Here is an 18,529-nt window from a genome sequence, read left to right as displayed (position 1 = left end):
ATATACTCAATTTGAAAATCCTGTGATAAAAAGGAAGTGACACGGTTTCCAGAAGCATGGGCTCATAATGGGAACAACATATTGTGACGACTGGAGCGCAGGAGATAAAATACAGCGTGGAATTGCTGAGAAAACCTTTCTGTCACTCTGATTTAATGATAAATTTCATGTGACTTCTGTTGGTTGGAGGAATGGAACAGAAACAAAATGAAAACAGTGTCCTGACGTGTTAGCATTAAACATCTCTTTGAAGAAATAAACTTCATCTCTTCTATTGTTACATAAAGGTCTATTTTCAGCCTGCACAAGATGGGGGGGGAGGGAGGAAATAACCAGGAGAAATCTTTTTAAGGAAGAACAGACTTTGATTTCCAGCCCTATATTCCAGTTTCTGCCACCTCTCCTTGGCAAATGGTGGTTAGTGCAGAACTCCTCATCCAAAACATCTGCCACAGCCTCTTCCTCCTCCAATTTCTTGTGTCCTTTTACATCATTAACCTCTTCTGGTGTCTTTCAGCCTTGACCTTCCTAAAGCTATCCCTTCCTATTTTATTTCTGATATTCCTCCCTTTCCAGAAACGACTCCTCCTCCTCCAACACCCACTGAGGTTCAGATGTTGACATCCTGCTTTTTCTCTGCCCATCTTGTTCCTTGATGTGAGCAAACTCCATCACCTTTATGCTGACAGCTCAAACTCCTCAAGATGAAACTAACAGTGAATTTTGCAGAGGTACAGAATGTGCATTCAATGGGATTACAGCAGAACCATCACTTCGCTCTCCATCCTTCCCCTGAGACTTCAGCAGTCTCCAATTATTCCTCTCAGCAGATAATGCCATCAGGCCACAGCAGAGCATCATCAGAAATCTGTTTCCTGCTCTTCTTGGAAATTTTTGGCTAAATGCAAGTTGTGCAACTTCTACTTGACAAAGTAAAGAAATAAAACTGATGAGGAACACAATTCATTCTTATGACCTTGAAGTCATCTACCTTATGTTTTCCCAATGGCCTTTATTCCAACCAGGTTCCTCCATCAAGCCTTTGCCAAATAGGGTTCCTTGGCTGGTTTCTTCCCTTACTCTTTTCATTTCTCTCTCTTTAATCCCCTGAAATTTAACTGGCTTTATCAACGCAGGCACGATTCAGGTCTTTTTTCCCCACTGCATGGAAAAGATGTAATTACAGTTGCTCACCAACATTTTCTGTCTACTAAAAATACACAGCACCATTTACCAGCTTGCTCTATTTGCCTTCAAGCTTTCTGGCTTTTATAGACAGCATTATTCCGAAGTATGTAATCTTTTCTCCCCTTCACAAAAAGTCCCACACCAATGTCTCTTTGTTACAATACCACAACTCATTATTATTAGTCAACAGCATAAATGTCCACCAAGTGACAAATGCACTTCTGGGATGGTTTGTTTTTTTTTTGCTGAAAAACCATTTACTTTCGAGTGATTTCCTCCTCCCAGCCTATCTCATCTGCAAGCTGAAACGCAGAGTGACCTCTCCATATGGCACTTTCAACATATGGAAAAAAAATGCAGATGCACAAATGTTTTGTATAAAGCAGGGAGAAACTGCAAAGCTCCAATTCATCTCCTTTGTCCTCATACCATAATTTAGAAAAATCAAAATGTTCCAAAGTTTGTCTTTGATAACAAAGCCGTTTTCAGATGTCGTTTTTCAAAGAATGGATTATATAGGTCTCCAGTATTAAGCAAGAAGGTCTTTTGTAAAGGAAAATACCAGTTACTGAGGCCTATCAGACAATCAAATGTGCCCCTGTGTGGGCATGCACACTCTTGTTCTCGGAACAGACCTGCTGATGACTGAGCTGCTGCCTTTACAGAAATGAGGTTTTTTTCCCTCAAAATCCTTCCAGAAGTTGGGGGTAAACAATAACCCCAAAGTATTTCAAATTATGACAGTAAAGATCAAGTTATTTAATCATAACATATCATGAGTAAAGCCACAGAAAGAATCACCTTTTTATTTTCCATGTGAAGGACAAAGGTGCAATAACATTGTTAGACCCATATGGAGAAATGGCAGGATGAAGAATGTCCTAAAATCTGGAAAACAGACTTGATCTAAAGAAAACAACCCAAGCCCTCAGACTCTTCTACCCGATCCTCTGCATTCAACAGCAAGAGATGTATGCAGCCAGCTACTTTGCAAAATGTTAGTACCCGCAAGCAGATTTACAGATCTAAAAGCATGAATCTACTATGTTCCTGGAGGCAAGAAAAAAGTCATCTTCCCAAGGTGCCATGTTCCTCCTCCATATCAGGGAAGGGCCACCCCATACACTGCCTTTCTTCTGCAAGGACATCATCCACACCCGCAAACAACCCATCTCCAGCAAGGGATGCGGTTCAGTGGTCTCCACACAGCCCTGAAAGGTCCCAGCTGGATGAAGTAAATCTTTATGAGCCTCTACTGCAGCAACCAGGACACGCTGCTCCAGATTTCCAAGGTTGAGTTGAATGAGTCATAGGGATGTAAAAAGCTCCTGTTCAGGCGTTTCCTTTTCAACAAGATAAAAGCTTTTCTTGCAGTATGTTCTTGAGCTGAAAAAGAACCAAAAAGGCACTGGTGGCAACACAAGCAGGTGATGCTGGGGGTATGTAATCCAAGCACAGAGGCTGTTGGAAGCCAGGAGGCTCCACTTGCTTAGAAGAAGACAGGGTGCCAGGTCTCAGAATGAACTGATGGGGCTTCAGGAGCATCAAAAGCCACAGCACTGTCCCCTAACCACAATGCAGTACAGTTGTTCACAGTAACCTTGATCCACCAGGAAAAGAAGAATAAAAGGAAATACAAGTCAAACTTTGCAGAAAGCTGATTCAAACAACTAAGTAGAGTGTGCTTCCATCCTCTATGACAGCAATGTCACTATAGGGTTTATAGCTCGCTTTTTGGGAAGCAGTTCCTCTGCAGCAGCATCCTCAAACTGCACCTGGGTGTATTATCTCCATCTCCTTATTTTCAGATGTTAAACTTGAGTTCAACCCTCAGCAGAAATGCACAGATTGCTGGCCTTGTAAGAAGCAAGGGGTATCCCACACACGCCTCGTTGATGATACGTGATCACCAACCAGAGGAAACAAAGCACTTGAGGGTAATAAAAACGGGAGGCACATGTGGGCCAGAAGAAATACGCCTTGCTAATAAGCTCAGGATCTTTGACATATAAAAGATGTGCCCCATTTTCTAATGTCCCTGATCAGGGTACTTTACTGGTTGTTTCCCTATGATGCTGCTCAGCGGGTTGATCCATCCTTCCCCCAGCTGCTCCCACAAATACATACTGTCCCATAGTTAATTCAGTAAGTCTAGATGCGCTGCACTTCACCATCTGCTCTATTTCCACTTTAATCCAGCTCCCACCTGGTTGGCACAGCCCAAAGTCTTGTGGCAGAAGATGGGCACAGAAACCCATGGCTCAGCTAAGAGCTTCCCGTTGAGAGGCTGCCAATATTTCCTTGAATCCACCCTTCCTGCTGCACTCTCCCATACCCACAGCAACTGTGAAATCACTATTAATTATGCCCTTTTGCCTGACCCACTTATCTCCAAATAGCAGTATCTGGGATGGGCTAAAAACAGAGGAAAAAAAGAAAAAGAGGAGGGAAGCTGCACATTTTGCTTCCTGGAAAACTCCTCTTAGAAAAGCCAACTCTGTTCTGATTTTCTCCACTATTTTTTCCTCTTTCTTTCCTTCCTTCTTCAACTTCTCTTCTGCATCTTCCTTTTTCTTTCTCTCTGCAAGAAGAGGAATCAGGTTAGGAAAAAGGAATGATGGAGAACGCTGATCTAAACTGCTTCACATCTTCAAAATTGTGGAGAGAAAATGATGGGGCGTGGGAAGGGAATGAAGCCCTGTGGGTTTTCTTTTCCAGAGATGACTTTCTTTTTCCTTCTGGCTCATGACTGAAGGAGATACGACAGAGTAAGAACTGCTGGAGATTTGGGCAAATATTGAAAAAGGAGCAACATGCAACTACATCTGGAGAATAAGAAGTAAATGCTAAGAAAAATAAACCCCATAGGCTATGGTCTCCTTTGAGAGGGAAGAGGCTTTATTCAGTCTGAATCAAATCTGCTTATTTTTCACATTAATCCAAGCGTGGATTTCATATAAAGTTCACAAATACCTATGTCAAATACAGCGGTGCATATCAGTTTACATGCATCAGAAAACATCCTTTTACTGTAAAAGGGAAGATGCGCAGTGCTGTTTCCTGAAGGATGGCAAGAAATCAGCAGGAAATAAAAGCACAACTCGAATATTATTACTAACAACATTAAAATGTTCTTGTCTAAAAATTCTAAGGCTCCACGATGCACTTTCTGTTTACACTGATTTCTGCAAGGACAATAATGAGGGACAAACTGACCCTGCATTCTGCACTGCTATCCTGGAACAAGGTTAACTTCTGCTTCACCGGAAGGGACCTTCATAATACAGACAGGGTACCCAAACATGTCTGTGAGCTGAAAAACAGGGTTTGTCCCTGCAGCACACAAACAATTTTCCAGGTACCCAAGCAGAAGGCACCGTGCTACAGCTGCCAACAAAGACGCCCATTTCTCTCTAAAATGGCCAGCAAGTCCTTCCCCATCACCCTTGCACACAGCAACATGGGGATGAGAACTGTTAACCTCCCGACACTGAACACAACTACAGAAAGCGACTATTTATTTAAACATAAGCTGTGTCTGGGGTAGCCTTTTGTGATTTTGTTTCCTCACTGGTGACATTCAGGAAGGAAGAACACGCTCAGAACCTCAGCCACTGTGTTTGCAGGGGTAATACCGTTCATGCAATAAACCCAGCAAAAGCACCTGATTATTTGCCTTCGCCAACCAAATGCATCAGTGAGAACATTTCCTGTTTGTTTTTAACTCATGGAAATTAGAGGCATCTTTCACCGAGAGAAAAGTTTTCCAGAGGAACAAGGCTTGCACTTAGTGACATTTTCAGAAAGAAATAATAAAAAAATAACTATTTCTGCCTCCTAACAGGCTCGTTGGAGTATTTTAAAACAGCTTGCTAAAATAAATCCACTTTTTTTCCCCTGCACAGATTTGCCATCAGGGAACCAAATCCTATCCTTATAAGGTTACAACAAAACAAAGTTCTGAAAAGAAGTACAAAACCAAGTGCGTTTTCTAACTAGAAAAACAGGGGTACAAAGCTACAAGAAAGTTTAAAATCAGCTTCTTCAGAATGAGCTATAATCAGATGCGTAAAGAAAATCATCTTCCCAATGGTCACCCTCTTGTCCTTCACCCCAAATCATTCTCTCCATCGAGGTTCTTATCCTATTACAGCTACAAAGCTAAAGCTGAGATTTTATACCTGCAGGCAGTATTCAGGCTTTACCCACTCAAATATTTTTATGCACACAGACGTGGTTACTTTTACTGTTAAAGAATGCAAACTGCTGTGCCAAGGCAGAAATTACTTATTTGGGCTACACGCACCGCTACTGAATCGGTATTAAAACCACAATATTGAATTTAAGAAAGGGGAAAAATCTTAGTGTTAAACATTGGAGAAAGATCTTAGGAACAATGGACTCTAAACCAGTTTACAAGAATCTAAAATGATGTCTGCGCTAAGCTAACACAGAAATCAAACTATTTGCAAAGAAAATCAATATCAGGATTAATGTTCCAGCTCTCTCCAAAGCAGGACAAAATGCAGCAAAAGAGAAAAGCAGCTTGATAAGCCAAGGAATTATTTTCTATTTCGTCAATTTTTCTGCTGTAGACATTTAAGCAGTTGCATTGGAAGCAACGTGCTCCAAATCTGAGCTGAACCTCACCCAAGGTGAACACCACAGGCCACTTCCTTTGGGTTCTTTTCATAAAAAGGAAGTATCACCAAAACACTAAGTGCTGTTGTGACAGCTCATACGAGCACATTACACTTCTGATGTCTGCAGTATCTGTGTAAGCAAACTTTAAAGGATACCGAGGGAAGAAGTTATTTGCATCCTCTATTTTATTATCCGACACAAGTTGAATTGTATAAAAGATTGAACTGTACAAAAGCAGCGGCACACCAGTGAGCACTTCATTAATTAAAAGCCAGAAAAGGAAGTTTGCTAAACGAAGCAAATGTTCTTATCACTCCTATCTATATTCATTAAAACTGACAGGAAACCAAATATCACCATCTGTCTACTTGCAATAAAGACACTAAAAACAGCTCCGGGGTAGAAGAATAATATAAAGTATAAAGCTGCAGTTTTTCAAAGTTTCGGTTTTAAATGGACAAGAGAGAAACTGATGTCAGACGGGGGAGAGTAAAGGATGACAAGGAGCTGCTATATGAGACGCAAAAAGAAATTACACATTTTAGACTATAAACTGAAGCTCATTTGAAATCTCACAAACCAAAGCTTGCTCCGTGTTTCTCATTCAGATCAACGGGTCTGCAAAAAGCCAAGAACTGCAACGGCGGCTCATTTGCCTATTTAGAAATAACTGCTACCAAAAACAGTTGGGAAATTATAGTACACTTCATACACTGCAAAGTTTTAATGCTCAAGCCAGTCCCAGAAACCGCTTCTGCAGCTTTACTATGCACTGATGCCTTTATATTTACAAGAGACTGTTTGTCTTAATATTCCTATATTTGGATCTCACTTGCAAGGCAGCAACTTGGTATCAACATGGAATAAGATGCGATGGAAGCAAGAGGATCACAGAGGTACTAACTTAGCCCTGAAAAAACAACAGCAGTTGCAGAGGTCACCCGAAGGTCACTTATTTAAGGCAGTTTCCAGCAGTTGTACAATTCCTACCATGTAGTAATCACCCCTTTTTAGCACTGCGGGAGAGAGGAAAGAAAAAACAAATAGCTGGTAATAAGATATTTAATGACAGAAATGAAAATAAACCACTGCTCGCATTCCCAACAGCACAGCTCCGTGTTGTTAATTCTCCACCATTCCCCAGCTGCATTTTGCATAGCAATGAAAAGCGCTGCCAGTTCCTCTCAATGCTGCATAAAATATTAGCTCGATAGTCACAGTTTTTAAGACTAAATAAGGTTAAAGTAATTTAAGGCTGAGATAAACAGAAAAGGAACACTCATTGTTAAAACTGCCACTCGGCTCCCAGCCCCTCTGTCATGCCCAGGTACCAGGTTTCTGAGTTTCTGAGGCACATACAGGAAGCATAAATGGGGTGAGAAGAGGAGGAGCAATGGAGTTAGAAACTAAATCGAAGGCTTATTGATTTTTACTGTTATGTTCCTCCAGAATGGTACTTCCTTTTCTTTGTAGTTTAATTTTCTGTCCTAAGAACAATAATTCATACATGTAAAAAGGCTCTCATTAATATTCTATGAGAATGTTTTTTAGACTCAATATGATCAGAACACAGCAATTACTCTTCTGTTAATACTTTAATAATACTAACAGGCCCATTAACAATGCAGTACAAGAGGCATTTAAGACAGAGAAGTGTGGGACTATTTCAGTTTACTAAAGAAACCACAACAAAATTACAGAAGGCAATAAAGTCTGAGTGTAAAAAGTTCCTGTAAACTGATGTGCAAAAGTGCTGTCAGATTCCTCTCCGATTCCAAGGAATCTTCTTTTGAAAGTCAAGTCAATCTATGAGGGTATCCCTGGAATCCATCCCTGGCAGTGCTCAAGGCCTGGTTGGATGGGGCTTGGAGCAACCTGCTCTAGTGGAAGGTGTCCCTGCCCATGGCAGGGGGCTGGAACTGGGTAAGCTTTAAGGTCCCTTCCGATCCAAACCATTCTATGACTCTGTATGATAGAGGGAAAGTAAAATTTTTAATATGAAGATTGAAATTCAAGGGTTAATTCTCTTTTATGTTAAATACATAATGCAGAGACGCAGCACATACATTATACATTACCTTCCCATGCCAATGAAACCATTGGGAGGTTTAGAAAGGATTTTGGATCAGAATAGAAAATACAAACCCGTCCATTAAAAAAATCCCTCTGTGGTTTAAGAAAGCATCCAGACTGAAGCTGGGGAACGATCGTTTATTCTAAGGGAGTTGTATGACTTCTTTAAAAGACCAGAAGAAACACTGTCAATGAGGGGAGAGAAAGGCAAAACGTTGACATCTTAGTTTTATAAACCTTTCAATACAAAGCTGCATAGTAACAGTAAGAAGTACACGCCAGATTACTGCACTTTATTTTATATACACCTCGCTAGAGCTGCTATTTTCCACAGTGGAAACTGCGGAAGTTGCATTTCAATTTATTTGCTATCATTTTGCTTACTAATAGTGTACAAAGACTCAGGTTCTCCAGGAGCATAGATAATCAGTGGAAAAGCTAAACTGCTTTGACAGAGGGAGAGAGCACAACTCACTCCTGCACTCCCCCTGTCCACTACTGCCACAGTAACAATGGAGTGTAAATCAAAGCACTTTCTACAGTATGTACTTGAGACAACCAGCCCCAGATCCCAGGCTCCTTGGATTTGAGAATGCCAGGCTGGGAAAAGCCTTGTGGGGAACACAGAAAGGATCAATTTCCTATAATCCTCTTAAAAAGGTAAATGAAACTCCATCCTGAAACGCATGGTGTTTCTTAGTCACTCTAGGTCCTAGATTGTCAGGCTGTTTCTGAATTGTTCTCCCTTAACTGCAGGAAAGTTTGCTCTAATATTATAAATACACTATACTATCGATAGTATTAATTTATAATATCATAGAATCCCAGACTGGTTTAGGTTGGAAGGTACCATAAAGCTCATCCAGTTCCAGCCCCCTGCCATAGACAGGGACACCTTCCACTAGACCACATTGCTCCAAGCCCCATCCAACCTGGTCTTGTTTATTTAAATACATATATATCAAAATACCAACTTATTAATGCCCAGTCTGTATTTTTTCATCTTGTACCCATCTTGTCTACAAGCTGAAAAATTTCCTTTACTTGATCTTCACCTACAGATGAAACCATCATTTCTATAGGGTCACCCATAAGCACCCCTTTTTTTCTGGTTGCACCAAACCCCATTGCTCAGAGGATTTACTGTGTCTAAACTCAAGATGGTTTTTACCCTTTTGTACTCAAATGCAACATCTTCTCTTCATTCTGATATATATAATAAAACCCAAATTTGTCAAGTTTGATACTTTTGTCAAGTTTGATACTAACTTGCAGTATGGCTGCAAGTATGACTTTGGTGAGCAGATCGCTGTGCCACCTCCTCATCGGTATTATTCTTGAATTCACTGTACAGTCAACAACAGTTTTCCACACACCTTTGCAAAAGCTCCCTAAAAATCTACTTTTAAGCGAATGTTAAAGCAACAATATCCTAGTCACAACGCCTTCATGTCTGTTATTTAAAGTACAGTACCATTACAGCTGTATGCCAATAATGTAAAGCTCATCATGTTTTTTGCTCTATAGCATTAAAAACGTGACCCAAGAACAAGTCCATCCTAGATGCACATTTAAGCCACACAAAGACAAAATAATTTATTACTATTTACGCTGCTTTCAGTATTTTGGAGTTGCTATGTAGATGGCCTTAGCAATAATGACTGCAGCAAGCTGGAGCAGGTTTGCCATAAAACAGAACCCAGAGTAGCACTAAAAATAAAACCTGGGTGTCTTGGAGCCTGGGAAAAGTACAGCAATGATACAAGGGATTCAGTGCAAACTGCACAAGATATTTCCTACACAGACAATCTTACTCATTAAGTTGAATAGGTAGGTATTTATAGTCAGAGAATAATCCAGAGCTTCTACAGGTTTCTTTGACGCTCCCATCACTCCTGCTCCCCTTTGCCATGTGCTTCTCCTCTCACACTTTATTCATCTGCCCTCCACAAACTTAGGTGGCCTTGAACCAAGCTGAGGCCAACTATTCCTCCATGTCCTGGTTATGTCCTACTCTTCCCCATGCCCAAATGACGAGACACAGGCAAAGGCTGAAAACCCATCAGAGCAAGGTCTCAGCAGGCTCCGATGCAGGAGGCCCTTGCCTCTTGCGTAAGCAACCAACATTTTCTGCCGTTTCTTTATACTATGCAGTAATTATAGCCCTCATTTTCCCCGCTTTCCCAGTATATTCCCATTATTTCTCTCTTTCACATACTATCACTTTCCATAGGCATTTTTTCTCTTTTATCCTCCTGTCGCTCTCAGTGTTGAGCCTGTTATGTACTGCACATCCATCACTTTAGCATTACGATTAGGAAGCAAATTCTGAAAATCCTGGTACTACCACAAAACTGGTAAACTAAGAAATCCCACCTTAGATTTTACCACTTTATCACTGTTCTTGTCTCCTTCCCTGGATACCTGCTGCTGAAAGCCATCAGAGACAGGATATTGAATTAGACATGCTTGATCTGAATTGGTGCAGCTGTTCTTACAGATTTATTGCTAAAACAAGTGCTTCTGCCAGACCTAAGAAAAACAGCAAGAACTAAAGTTACAGACTCTTGCATTTTAACTACAAGCAGCTTTGTTTTATGGAAGTCCCCCACCTCATCATCTACATTCAGTAGACTACTATTCAAAAAGAGTTAATTCTGGTGACGATCAGCACATATGCAAAGTTTTCAGGTATTTTCTTTGATTGTGGTAGGAAACATTGAGCATAAGAAATACAGCACAAAATATTTTCACCTGCTGAGAATTATAGGTTAAAATACTTTGAATACGAGTTCATTCTTATTAGCATCATCCTTACTAGCATATGGAACAAAACCAATTTGTCAGGAAACAGGCACCATTTAAGATAGTTCATGTTGTTTTCCAACCTTACTTTCCAAGAGATGCCAAGAATAGTCAGGTTTTGTGGTTTGGGCAGGGTGGGGAAGAAGGTTGTTCATGTTTTGGGAAAAGCTACCAAAACTTGCTTTGCTTGCCTGCTCCTGATCCTCGGCTATCGCAAGAAGTAACTTCTGGAAGAGCTAACAGGAGAAACTAATCATTATTTGATCCACTAAATCTATCATAGAATCATAGTACGGTTTGGGTTGGACAGAACCTTAAGATCATCCAGTTCCAACCCCCTGCCATGTGCAGGGATACCTCACACTAGATCATGTCACCCAAGGCTCTGTGCAACCTGAGCTTGAACACTGACAGGGATGGAGCAGTTACCATTTCTCTTGCCAACCTGTTCAAATGCCTCACCACCCTCACAGTAAAGAACTTCTTCCTTACAGCTAACCTGAATCTAGAATTTAAAAACTTCAAAAAAGTTAAAAAATAATAATAATCATAGCAATATATATAAATATATTTCCAGGAAATAGGAGAAGGTTTCCTCAATGGCAAAGTCCCAAGTGCCACTGGCCAAACTCTTCCAACCATACACCCAGGCTTCAGTTCCAGGCCCAAGCCTAACTCTGCTCCCTCGCCACCAGTCCTATCTTGCCCATCACAGCGCAGGAGGCCACTTCAGAAGCCAGGCATCCGAAGGCTCCACCGGCTGCTTGCGAGCAGGCCACTGACACACATGGCAGCGCTCCCAGGAGCCAGCGACCGTAGTTGGTTTTCATTAAGGAATGCACACGCTTTTGACTCCACTCTGAACTATTTGGGGGCTCAAACATATGAACAGCAACTCAATCATCACATTTCCTTCTCTGTAACGTAAAATAAACACAGTCTCCGAGATCGACTCTCTGGATTTATGTCCTTTCGAAAGAATTTAGTAATTGGAAGGGAAAAAAAATTAAACCCCGAGCAAAGTACACGGGTTCAAAATGCGCAGTAAATACTCTTGAAGGCAATGTTCTCATCTGGGAGTACTGCAACAGATGTTTATCATGAGCTACTGCAACAGTTAATCTAACTCCGAGCCAGATTAACTCTTTGCCATTGGAAACGAGCCTTTTTTCCACGGGCAGCCTACAGAAAACAAGGGGATGTGCCAGAACTGCTGACAACAAGCAGTTAACTGAATGAAGGAGGGGAGGGAGAAAGCCATAAAGCCCAACTAAATAAACCCAAAAGACTCGATGAACAGGTGTATGTGTGGGTGAGAAGGGGGGAAACAGAGAAACAACATTTAAACAAAGCCTCCACTGACATTCTGGCCACTGAAGAGGGTACAAAACGAGCCAAATGCCATTTCTGAACAATTAATCATATAATGGATTTTTACTGTGCTTTATTTTTAATAAATAATACTTAATTTTATTAAATTAATATTTCCTATCCCCATCAATAGATGGATTATTGATCTTGGTTTCTTAAGTGCAGTACCAATATCTACCACAGCAACAACTCTATTTAAAGTTATTCTGAGTAAGAATGAGAATGCGAAGGTACAAACCTACAGTTATAATATGGATCACTCAAACAGCAATTCAGTTCAGAAACATTACAGTAGTTTGAAATATTAAAAACCTACCTCAGGTATCCATACACCAAATGGTGGTAGAGTGGTTTTCTCTCTTTTTGTTTAGTTTTAACAGTAATTTAATGGTGTGGTTTTAGTTCTTATGTAACTAGTTAGAGTACCTACATATGCAATCTGGTATTTACTCCTTAAAGATAAAAACACACACCACAGTTTAAAGCATCATTATTTGGAGCTGAAATTATTTAAAGCCATTTCCTAATGCTTGCAAATTAGATCCCTGTTTGCAACCTTTCCTGAAGGCAAATGAAGGGTTAGTAAATCCCTGCCCAGAGATATTCCTGTGCTCCTAATTTCACAAGCATTCAATTCTGGGAAATCCTTGAGCATATATGGGTCCCACGAAAAGACAGAGCAGCCCATTCCTTTTCACCACCCAAGAGGGATCAAGCAGAAGAGGTAAGTACACCATGCTTGCAATGCGCTTCCCTGAGCATCCCCTACAGCTCCTACATCCCAGGGACCACACAGCACTGGGATCCACATAAAACTGCTCAGAAGGAGGGTTGGTTTGAGCATTTAGACACGATTTTCACCCAAGGAACACACCTTGCCCTTCATATTCCTAGCTGTGGTAACAAAAGAGTAAGAGTCACAAATTCCAGGAACTTTGCTCTAAACTTCCCTACTGACTGAAAACAATCTCAGCTTCTTGGTGCTTGTTTGGGCTTTTTTTTCCTCCAAACGGAGAGAAAAACAAAAGCCAATCTGTCAAATGTAAAGACAATCTAAAAATATTTGTTTATCTAATTGCTAGGCAGAACAATACATGAATAAAAAGCTGCAGAAGTCCTTTCGACTCCGCACTGTTCCTGCTGGTAACGCAGAACAAGTTCCTTTCTTGGTATTACTCCAAATCAACAAAAGCAATGGCAAATAAGTCCTTTCCTACTTGATGAAAAGATGTGCTATTTATTCAAGACAAATCTTTATAAGTATTCCTCCAATATGACCCCAAAGCCACATGCTGGCAGTACCTCTACCCTGCCCTCTCCCTCCTGTATTAAGGCCCTGCAAGAGCCACCCGTTACTCTGTTGACTGAAATCCAATCTTTTGCAGCTTGTTTTGTTTTCTTGTCTCAGATATGAAACACTGCAAGTGCTGAGAAGAAGGTTTTGTTTTCTAAATTTTTAGTATTCCAGAGAAATATACTGACATTACATTCCGCAAGTCTTGCCAAGAACGTCTTTTGTGTTCACAGCTTCAGTGTTGATGATATATTTTGAACATTAACAGTACAAAGTATGATTTAAATCAAAGCCTAAATCATAAACGTAAAAGTAATTTAAACTGGTGAACTGGAAACCTTCATTTAAATAATTTCATTTTGCAAATACAGTTCTCCTCCAGAACTATTTGCTTGCAAAGGTTGTTAGTTGTCACTGAGCAGGTAAATAAACTACGTGCATCTACTGAAGTGATTATGAAGTCTAATACACTCTAGATCCTTTATTTTTTTTCCATTTTATTAAGTAGACAATTTACTAGGCAATTATTTTTTAAATCATGATTCTTAAGTGCTTCAGAAATATTTAGTGAGTCTTAAAGCACCTTTTATGATGATGGCTATTCCTATTTTATAGGATAACCCAAAGAGATAATTACCTAGTTTGGACTCCTTCCTTCATCAGATTAAACCAGCACTGAGATAATATGATTGATCTCCACTACAACAACTACCTGTTGCACATCATTTTTCACTCTGACTCAGCAACCATAATAATTTGCAAATACCAGTAAGAGAACAATTAGCAGTAAAGCCTCAGGAGGCAGCAGCAGAGGCTGGACTAAATACCTGTACAAGAACAAGGAGGTTTTGCTGGATGGTGTCGCCTCAGTATAACGCTTGAGGTTATTTTTACTTCATCTTCTAAACTTCAGATGTGAAGGTAACACATGGCACAGTCTGCTGCTATTCTTCAAGACAACACAGCCTGCTTGCATGAGCAGCCTCAATTATTTTGCCATGAATAATGATGGCAAAAATAGCAGTGAACACTCAGATCGCTTCCACAGCCCAAGTGAACCGTCACACCAGGCTTCCCAAGCCGTACAACCTCTAGTCTGAGTACTCATATCGTGCCTCAAAATCTGCAGGATGTTGTGCCAACAGCACTTACTGTGAACGTCTCAGAGCAATTTCCATGTACTGAATATTGCATATCCTGACGTGCCAGCTAGGTTGAAACCTTACACATTACACAGCTTCTGCCCTGAGGGACAGCGCCAGACCTGAAACGTTTACTAGTCAAGAGCAGTGATGTATGAAAAGTGGGAGAGGTGGTACACAATTGTTAAGGTTTTTCCCTGCCTCTCACCATTGTGCTCATTCTTCACTGGGACAAAACGCTACTTGTGCTCCAAGGTAGCCCATGATGGGAAACTGCATCTTTCCTAAAGCACCTCTGTGTCTTTCCCACAAGCTACCCCTTACCGAGGAGGAACACCGGCATCTTTCAAGCTACTTTTTCTTCCTGTAAGCTTGCCTTTGCTGTGATGCTTACAAAAATTTTACCAGTTGGACATTAATGACCATACTTGAGCTTTGCCAGGGGAGGTGAGAGGCAGAACACCAAGTGCTGGAGGAAAATAAAGCAGTAATAGACACAGTGGACAATGACAAGACAAATTGAGTAGGTGTAACCATATAAAACGCCAGTTTTTCCCTTCTGTCTCCATCAAGGGGGTTGACCATTTACAGGCACATAGAGGAGGAGGGGTCTCCAGGAGACAACCCATCACTTTGACGATGAACTGCAGTGGCCTGTGCCAGACCCCAAATCCCACCCCACGGGCATGCCACATGTGCTACCCTTTTTGCTTATGCCCTAGCTCAGAAATTAGGGGGACAAGCAGGGACCACAGGGAGCGAAAAGGGGATGAACCAGTTACAGGTCAAGGGACCTCGTGGCGCCTAAGCAAGTCTCCCTCCTAAAAATGAAACTGAAAGAAGGTTTCAGGCTTAAAACCACCTGCATTTCCTGCACAAGCTTCCCAACAATACACATCAAGTAACTAATTTCTCTGTCCTGGTTGTCCAAATACCGCACAGGCTCAGTCGGCCCTGCCTTGCCATGCTGCTTTAGACACAACAGTGCTGGTCTGCGAAGCAAGCAGGCTCCAGTGGGAAAGCCAGCCCCAAAAGGCAGATGTTGTGTAAATTCATATTTCATAAACACAGTTAATTGTGACAAGAGGGCTATAAAAACCCTTGTACCGCTTAAATTATTTCTCCACTTAGAGCAACTCTACCACCAGAAAACGTTACACGTTGCACTTTATACTGAACTGGCAGCGCTCACTGATAACATCACAGCTCCATTAAATAACAGATATAGGAATCACAGATCTTTAGAAAACTACAAATTAATTTCTCTGCCATCATTCAACATAACCATTTCAAAACAAACATGCCATGCAATTGTCATTAGAACTTTTCCAATCTAACACTGCGTGTGTTTAAATATGAAAATGATACTTTCAAAATAAACATTACCGCTATCAGGGAAAAGTGCTACTACAAGTCATATTGCCATCAGACAGAAACTACAGCCTTAGAGTCAATAATCCCTCACACTTTGCTAAGGAAACATTTTTTCTCCTCCCAACAAATTCGTGATAATGGAATAAAACAAAAATCAGCAAGAAAACAACTAAATGATACCTGCTAAAACATTGATCTTTGAGTCAGACACATAGGTGAGTAAGAGACTGCTTTCTAATGGATCTATGATTTATGCATTTACTGATGCTGATCCTTCAGTAACCTGTGTTTTGCAGATTCACTGTATGCACGTGAGTCTGCCTGCATATACTGGAATCTAAATTGTCATCCTGCTCATACACTTAGGAGAAGAAACTAATCACAAAAAATCCTGAGTTTTACTTTTTCTATCCTGATTTTGTTATATTTTTTTTTTTTTTTTTAATGCTTGGTTATTTAGAAAAATACTTAAGATTGTTATTTCCTTATATATGGAAAGACTTTCTCTTACAACATACATCTCCTTTAGGTCATTATGGACACTTACTAATAACATTTACTAATTTAAGTGCAAGAGTATGCAACAACAAGGGTTTTTTCTCCAGCTCCATGGAACCACTGGGTCCAGTGGTACCAGAGAAGCGAGCCGGTGCTGTGCCAAAGGGAAAGGAAAGATTCCATCTGCTGGCTCTCACCTGCCTGGGTGAGACACAAGCAGGAGGTGTGGAGGGGTAATCCAGCCCTGCAGTACTCACGTCATCTTTCATACTTCTGTTACCACCACAAGCAGGCAACGCCTGCCAGCCTGGCTGCAGCTTGTGTACATGCTCTTAGAAATCAGTTTGCTATTTAGGCTGAAGAACTCTCGGTAGGTATCAACTAAGCACAGACATTATTTTGCCTGTTTTCTCAAGGTACTCTGAAGAAGTTTATATGCAATATGAAAATTACAATAAAAGGAACACATGAATGGTTTTAAACAGTAGTTACTGAACTGGACCCGGCTTCATTTTAAAAGCACATATAGCCTGTATAAATAATATTCATTTTATAATAAAAAAACCTTTACATCTAGCTATCTATATTTCTCATATACTCAAGCATCCACGACCATTTGAACAGAATATATTGTTTAATTCAATTTAAACTCCCTAGACATCTATCATCTTAGAAGATCTAAGTGATTTGGGTAGATGATCATACGCCTGCAGGTTTCTCCTAGGAGCTGACAAATCACTGGTGGTGCAACAGGTACCATTCCCATTCACCCTGATTTTCACAACAGGGATCATGCTGGCACGGTCCCTGTGGGCACTCAGGCTGCTTTTGCCCCCATGGGTGAGAGATGAGGACATGTAAACTCACAGCAGCACAGATCCTCTGCTTCCCACACCAGGGCTGCTTGAAGTAGGTAAAGCTAGACTGAAATTCTTCCATCATTCCCCAGACAAACCTCTACTGCTTCCTAGGGCTTTGGGGTAGCAACAAAAATACCCTGTTTTTAGGCCTAGCAACAGACCTGGACCCACAGGCATCCTTCTTTCTCTGCAAGACACAGCAAGGGGTTAACAGCACCGTACTAACAGCACCACTGACTTCCCCCAGATTTCTCATACAGTACCTTAAAGGTTCAGTGATAATTTTATTCAACAGAAACATTCAATAGGCACTGATTTTTAAGCTGCTAAAATCACCTATTTGTATCTAAAATGACACTTCTACCACAGAAATTATTGTGATATGTTGATAACATGCTAGCTTGAAACACAACAGTTTCAAGCACTACCTCCATCCAGCTGGGGATGCTATACAATGTATTGAATTTTCTAGATGGCACAAGAAGAGGGGAACCCACTCGTAACTGCAGTGTTCCTCTGAGAAAATGCCACAGAGAAAGTTGTGAAATCAGATTCTTCTGTCCTAAAACGTACCTCAATCTGTAATAACTTTTGCCATGAAATCCACTAGAAACTGAGAACTTAGGAAGGGGAATGGGATTTTGGTATGAGGCGAAACATACAGAAGAAATAATACAGTTGACTGACAGAAAAGGGATGAGATTAGATATGTGACAAAATAACTCGGACCCAAATTTGCCCCTGAACTGTGCCGAGGAATTCCAAAGCAGGATAAAAACGAAGAGTGCTTAACTTCGTATTTATGATTTCAAGCTGAAACCAAACCGAACATGTTCGGATAGCAACCATAACGGCACCAATTTCCTATCACTTACAAGGGGAAACAGAAACTTAATATTGAGCAGAGCCCCAGGAATAAACTCATGGGGAGAGCCCAGTGTTCCCAGCAGGGATGTAAGGACCTCCGAGCCGATTCGCACGTACTTTGCGCTGTTCACGCCCGATTTTCAGACCCGAGGCTCCCGCAGCGCGGCCTCTGCCTTGGCGAAGTTCTCCGAACCGGCGCCCGGTGCTGCCGGCACAGTTACCGGTAAAACCGCCGACTCCATCCGCACCGCACCCCGCATTTTAAGCCCGTCCCGGCTGCGCTACCGGGGCAAACTCCTACGGAACGGCGCGCCTGGCGCAGCAGCGCAGGGACAGACGCACACGAACACCTCCAGCACCCAGGCTCCGGGGCTGCGCTACCCGCAGGACGTGGCGTTCCCCGGCACCGGCCG

General features: G+C 41.3%; 1 protein-coding gene and 1 long non-coding RNA gene across 3 annotated transcripts in view; both read right to left on the bottom strand.

Moving 5' to 3' along the window:
• Window positions 1-18,529, bottom strand: part of CTBP1 (C-terminal binding protein 1) — a 256,911-nt gene that overhangs the window by 141,919 nt on the left and 96,463 nt on the right. The window lies entirely within an intron of this gene.
• On the bottom strand, window positions 1,277-18,488 carry LOC136004575 (uncharacterized). The gene is made up of 2 exons (XR_010608540.1): window positions 18,234-18,488; window positions 1,277-3,769 (listed from the first exon to the last, which is right to left on the bottom strand). It is a non-coding gene; the product is annotated as an uncharacterized LOC136004575 (long non-coding RNA).

Source organism: Lathamus discolor, chromosome 1 (genome assembly GCF_037157495.1).
Source record: "Lathamus discolor isolate bLatDis1 chromosome 1, bLatDis1.hap1, whole genome shotgun sequence".
NCBI classification, from domain to species: Eukaryota; Metazoa; Chordata; class Aves; order Psittaciformes; family Psittacidae; genus Lathamus; species Lathamus discolor.
This window is presented reverse-complemented; position numbering and strand designations above follow the sequence as displayed.